The sequence below is a fragment of the Nicotiana sylvestris genome, chromosome 6, assembly GCF_000393655.2.
Source record: "Nicotiana sylvestris chromosome 6, ASM39365v2, whole genome shotgun sequence".
NCBI classification, from domain to species: Eukaryota; Viridiplantae; Streptophyta; class Magnoliopsida; order Solanales; family Solanaceae; genus Nicotiana; species Nicotiana sylvestris.
The window spans coordinates 4,108,978-4,114,977 of NC_091062.1; positions in this window are offsets into that span (position 1 = coordinate 4,108,978).

Genomic DNA, 6,000 nt, shown 5'->3' on the forward strand with positions numbered 1-6,000 from the left:
AAAGAGCTCACGTCCAACAATTCATGGATGATTCGCAGGAGCAGTTGGGCTGGTTAAGGAGGGAGGAAGGCTACCGGGCTTAAATTGGGAAGCTAAAGCGACAAATCGAAAGGCTTACATTTGAGAACAATGTGCAAGTCGCCTCCGAGCGGGGTGAAAAGAACAAATTAGCCAAAGAAAACCAGACACTAAAAGCCCGCATTCGCCAAGTCAGTAAGAGTAACAGCGACCGGCAGAAACATCGCTCCAACGAAAGGTTGATAGCAGAGTTGAGGGATCAAGTCAGCAAAAGCCGGGAAGAATTAGAGGGATCGGAAGCTTGCATAGCAAGAATAAAAGTCAGATGGGCAAAAGGTACAATGGCCCCAAGGCAGCGTCTGCAACAAGTTATAAGAGATTATGAAATGAGCATCGGGATATTAAGGAAAACGAACTCCACTCTTCAGGAGCGGATCTTCAAACAAGCACGAGATGCCCAAGCCGACAGAAGACGCTGTTACGATGCAATGACCAGAATGGAAAGACAAATGGAGATGTTCTAGGATCGACTTGCCGACAATGCTCAAGCACTGGGATTAAAAAACTGGCGAATAGAGCAATTGTTCGTGGAAAGGGACAACATTCGAGGAAGGATTGATGAGATTGGGCACTACATCTACATGAGATGCCTAGCATGTGAGCAAATACCTCGGAAAACCCTCCTTGTTTCCATCATGGGCTGCGTCCACCAGATCATGAATGAGTTGAAGAGCTTGTAGAGAGACCTTACACCAAAGGCCGCGGAAAGGCCGAATGATGCCTCGCGAGCCCTTAAGTTGGAATTGTAGCCCCTAGTTCGAGTCTTGTTTAAATTGGCTTTGTTGTCTTCCTATGTGTTGTTTTCTTTTCTTTCATCGAGTCAGGTTAAGAACTTTGGAATCTGTACTATTGCTGTTCTTGGTTTGGGATAAGTAATTTGTAATAGCAAATTTTGATGATGAATTAATTGATTCCAAAAGAATTTGTGTGTGTCTTTACTTTGTGGCAGAACTACGCCCGGTCTGATTCACGCGGGGACGTGATACGTAGGCAATCCACATAAGATTCGACTGCCATTAAAGAGAAGGGAAAAGAAGAAAAGAAAGGAAAATATATATATATAAAATAAAAATAAAATACAAGGGTTCCCAAAGTACTTTAAAGGGGCAAATAAGCAAGCCAAGATGACGCATGTGTTTGAAGCAAAGCATGTTAGAAATGGTTTACTGCCTAGGAGCATTGCATCCACAATGTGCTGTTATCAAATCTGTTAAACTCTAACGCTAACAAGTTTGTTGTTTTCCACAAATATCAGACAGTTAGTTGTTAAAGCATTCTGGCAACACACCCTTACCAAACCAGATCCAAAGGACCGGTAACGACGAGCATGACTACTACAGAAAATAGTACCGAGGAAGAAAGGCCGTTGAGCCAGTTGTTAAAAGAAGCGATGGAAAAGATAGAAAGGATGAGACTAGAGATGAATGCAATGCAGTTAGCTCTAGCCAAAGCACAAAAGAGCCCTGAACCACTGGGGCCCATGCCAGAATACCTTCACTCCGGCCCTTCAACAAGCCTCCCGAATCACCGTTATCTTCAGGAGAGAAGCCCCCATGATTCCCAAGCTCCACAACCCCATCAACCTCTCCCAACACCAAAAGTTCCCACTTTTATGGGACCCACCTCAGCCACCCTGCAAAGATCAACCAGCGAGCCATTGTTTCAGGCTCACGATACGCAATATTATCCCCTTGAGCCCACATTCAATGCACCAGAACCCCATACCTACAATCCGCGCTTGGAGGTACCGGTAGAGATTGAAAAGCCGGTTAAGGTCCCGGAACAAGATGAGGTAATGAGGAAGTTCAAAAGCCTGGAGCAATCCTTCAGGAGATTGGGCAACCAGGTCAGCGTGGCCTACAAGGATCTATGCCCTTTCCTGGACGTCCAACTCCCGGCTGGGTTCAAGATGCCTAAGTTTGATTTATATGAAGGGCACGGTGATCTCATGGCACATTTGTGGGGCTTTTGTAGCAAAATGAGAGGGGCAGGCGGCAAAGATGAGCTTCTGATAGCTTATTTCGGTCAAAGCTTAACTCGATCGGCACTGGAATGGTATACCGGGCAAGATTCCAGCAGATGGAACACTTGGGATGATTTGGCGCAAGCTTTCGCGGGTCACTTTCAATACAATCTCGAGATAGTCCCTGACCGTCTCACATTGCTGAGGACCAGAAAGAAGCTTGGGGGAAGATTTCGGGAGTTCGGTTTCCGCTGGAGAGAACAAGCAACCAGAGTTGATCCTCCCATGAGAGAGGGAGAAATGGTGGACTATTTCTTGCAAACACTGGATCCAACTTACTTTGGTCACTTGGTGACGACGGTTGGAAAATCCTTCAATGAAGTAGTAAAGATAGGGGTCATGATAGAGGAGGGTCTGAGGTCTGACAAAATCCTAAATTACTCAGCGCTCAAGGCAACGACCTAGGCTATTCAGAGCGGCACGGGAGGTGCGCCAGGAAGGAGGAAGAAAGAAGAAATTGCCATGATTGAGGCAAGCAGTTGGTCCAGGTCCGGCAAACCATACTACAACCAACCCAGACCCCACGGGCCAAACTACCCATACAGCTCTCCACAACCCTACTACCCACCACAAGAACAACATTTTTCCGTCCATCATGCCCAAACTTACACCCAGCCTCCGGCTCGTCCGCAATGGCGTGCACCGGCTCCCCAACATACATATACACCTCCACAAAACACACATTCACCTTCACAAAACATGTATCCGCCACCGAGGTCCTACAAGAATCCTTCAGGACCGAGCTTCCGCGGAAATCAGGCTTTCAGGAATGAAAGGATGCAGAAGCCAAGAACATTCACTCCGTTGGGAGAAACCTATACTACTCTGTTTCACAAGTTGAAGCAGATAGGCCTACTAAGTCCTGTTGAAGCCAAATTGCCAAGTCCCCTCCCCGGAAATCTGAACCATTCAGTAAGTTGCGAATATTGTTCGGGTGCTCCCGGGCATGATACTGAGAAATGTTAGAGGTTGAAGACTGCCATACAAGATCTTATTGACACAAATAGGATCGAGGTTCAGGCACCAGGGGCACCCAACATCAATGAAAATCCGTTACCGATGCACCATGAAGCTCACATGATCGAATTAGTGCACGAGGGGAAACCAAAAACACCCTCACAAACGGTAATGATAATTCGCGCCAGTACTAATGAAGAGTCGACCAGTGGAAAGGCAGTGGTACAGTCGGGAAAGGTATATGACAAGCCCTTTGTGATAGCAGGGAAAGGGTCGTCTATTACTGCGAAGAGGCCAGAGTCAGTCAGAGTAGTGTTGCAGGGAGTAGCAAACAAACCAAGGTTGGTAGTAAAAGGGGTCCATGTGGGACCAGTTGCTATCAAGGCAGTCATACAGTTGCCGATGACAAGTGAGAAGGCTGTGTCGTGGAACTACAGTCAAGTGACGGTGACGCATAAGGGGAAGGAGGTTGTGGAAGACGTATGCGAAGCACAAGGGTTAACTCGACCGGGAAGGTGTTTTGCTCCCGCAGAGTTGAGAAAGGTCAATCCTGAAACAATAAAGAAACCTGTAACAGAGGAAGAGGCAGAGGAATTTCTGAAGAAGATGAAGGCACAAGATTACTCAATTATAGAGCAATTGAGAAAGACCCCAGCCAGATTTCATTGCTATCCTTGTTAATCCATTCAAACGATCACTGTCAGGCCTTAATGAAGATTCTGAACGAGGCCTATGTCCCGGACAAGCTCTCAGTGAACCATTTGGAGAAAGTAGCGCACAAGATCTTTGAAGCAAACCGAGTGACATTCTCGGACGATGAGTTACCGGTAGAGGGTACTGAACACAACAGAGCACTCTATCTAATGGTAAAGTGCAAAGAATCGGTGGTCACTCAAGCATTAATTAATAACGGGTCAAGTGCCAATATCTATCCTCTGGCCACTCTCAACAAGCTAAAGGTTGCTGATGACAGGATCCACCAGAACAGTATCTGCGTCCGAGGTTTTGATGGGGGCGGCATAAACACAGTAGGTGATATCGTACTGGAACTAACCATTGGCCCAGTCGAGTTCACCATGGAATTTCAAGTAATAGATGTGGCAGTGTCGTACAATCTTTTGTTGGGGCGACCATGGATCCATGCAGCTAAGGCAGTGCCTTCTACGCTGCCTCAAGTGGTCAAATTTGAATGGGATAGACAAGAGATTGTGGTACACGGGGATGACGGCACACACGCCGCTAGTGATACTATTGTGCCCTTCATAGAAATCGACGATGATAAGGACCCATGGGTTTATCAGGTTTTTGATGCAGTCTTGGTGGACAAAATTCCTGAGGGCTAGGGCCTTCCACTTCCCAGAATCACAGCCGCAACCATCATGATAGCGTCAGAAATGTTGAATAGCGGGTTTGTACCAGGGAAAGGTTTGGGGGTTGATCTGCAGGGAATGATCCAGCTAGTTTCTTTGCCCAAGAACCTGGGAACTTTTGGGTTGGGATTCAAGCCCACCACAGCGGATGTGAAGCGAGCCCACAAATTGAAGAAAAGAGTTTGGGTCCTTCCTAAACCAGTCACACGCCTGTCCAGGTCATTTGTCAAAGCAGGGTGAAGAAAGTTGCCAGTCCCGGAAGTTCTTGGACCACTGATGGGGCCAAACGAAGATTTGAATGAAAGCTTTGGAAGAGTGTTTATCGACGTCAACATGATAGAATCTGGAGAGGGTTCCAGTAAGGCAGATATACAGTTTGTGGGTCCCAGGGTCAAGGTCAACAATTGGATGGCTACTCCTCTTCCTACTTGGAGGGAGTCTTGGTAGTTGACTCTGATTTTCCTTTTCTGTTTTCTGGATTATTCTAGGGTTGTAATCCAGACTTCTTTTTATTATGTCGAATACAGTGTGAAACCTTGTTATCCCGTAATTCAATAAAACGAAGAGTTTCTTCTTTATTTCTTATCTTTTTTTATTATTATTTATTTTAATTTTGCTTCTTTCGTTTCTTTCTCTGAACAGTTCTTTTCATACTGATTCTAATGACATGGCATGCACAACGGATCTTCAACCTAGTCTAAAAGATCAATCTGATTCCGAGCTAAACATACAAGAGTTCGATTATGATAATGAATCAGAATACAATGAGGATGAAGCATTCGAGGAGATAAACAGGGAGTTGAGCCAGTTTGAAGAAAAATACAAACCCAACTTAAATGACACAGAAGCCATCAATTTAGGGGATGCCGGCGATATTAGAGAAACTAAAATAAGCATCCACATTGCACCAAATATCAGGGAGGAATTGGTCAAAACACTTATTGAGTTCAAAGATGTTTTTGCATGGTCGTATGATGACATGCCGGGGTTAAGCACAGATTTAGTGGTTCACAAATTGCCCACTAACCCGGCATGCCCTCTCGTCAAGCAAAAATTGAGGAAATTCAAAACGGATATGAGTGTGAAGATTAAAGAAGAAGTAACCAAGCAGCTGCAAGCAAAGGTTATTCGCGTCACTCGATATCCTGATTGGTTGGCTAATGTGGTGCCGGTACCAAAGAAAGATGGAAGGATCAGGGTATGTGTCAATTACCGCAATTTGAACAGGGCAGGCCCTAAAGACAACTTTCCTTTACCCAACATCCATATCTTAATCGACAATTGTGCTGGACGTGAGATCGGATCTTTTGTGGATTGCTATGCTGGGTATCATCAGATTCTGATGGATGAGGAAGATGCGGAAAAGATAACCTTCATTAATCCATGGGGAACTTATTGCTACCGGGTAATGCCATTTGGTTTGAAGAATGTTGGGGCAACGTACATGAGGGCAATGACCACTGTGTTTCATGACATGATACACAATGAAATTGAAGTGCACGTAGACGATGTAATCATAAAGTCCAAGCATCGGGAAGACCACGTAGCAGACCTAAGGAAGTTCTTTCAAAG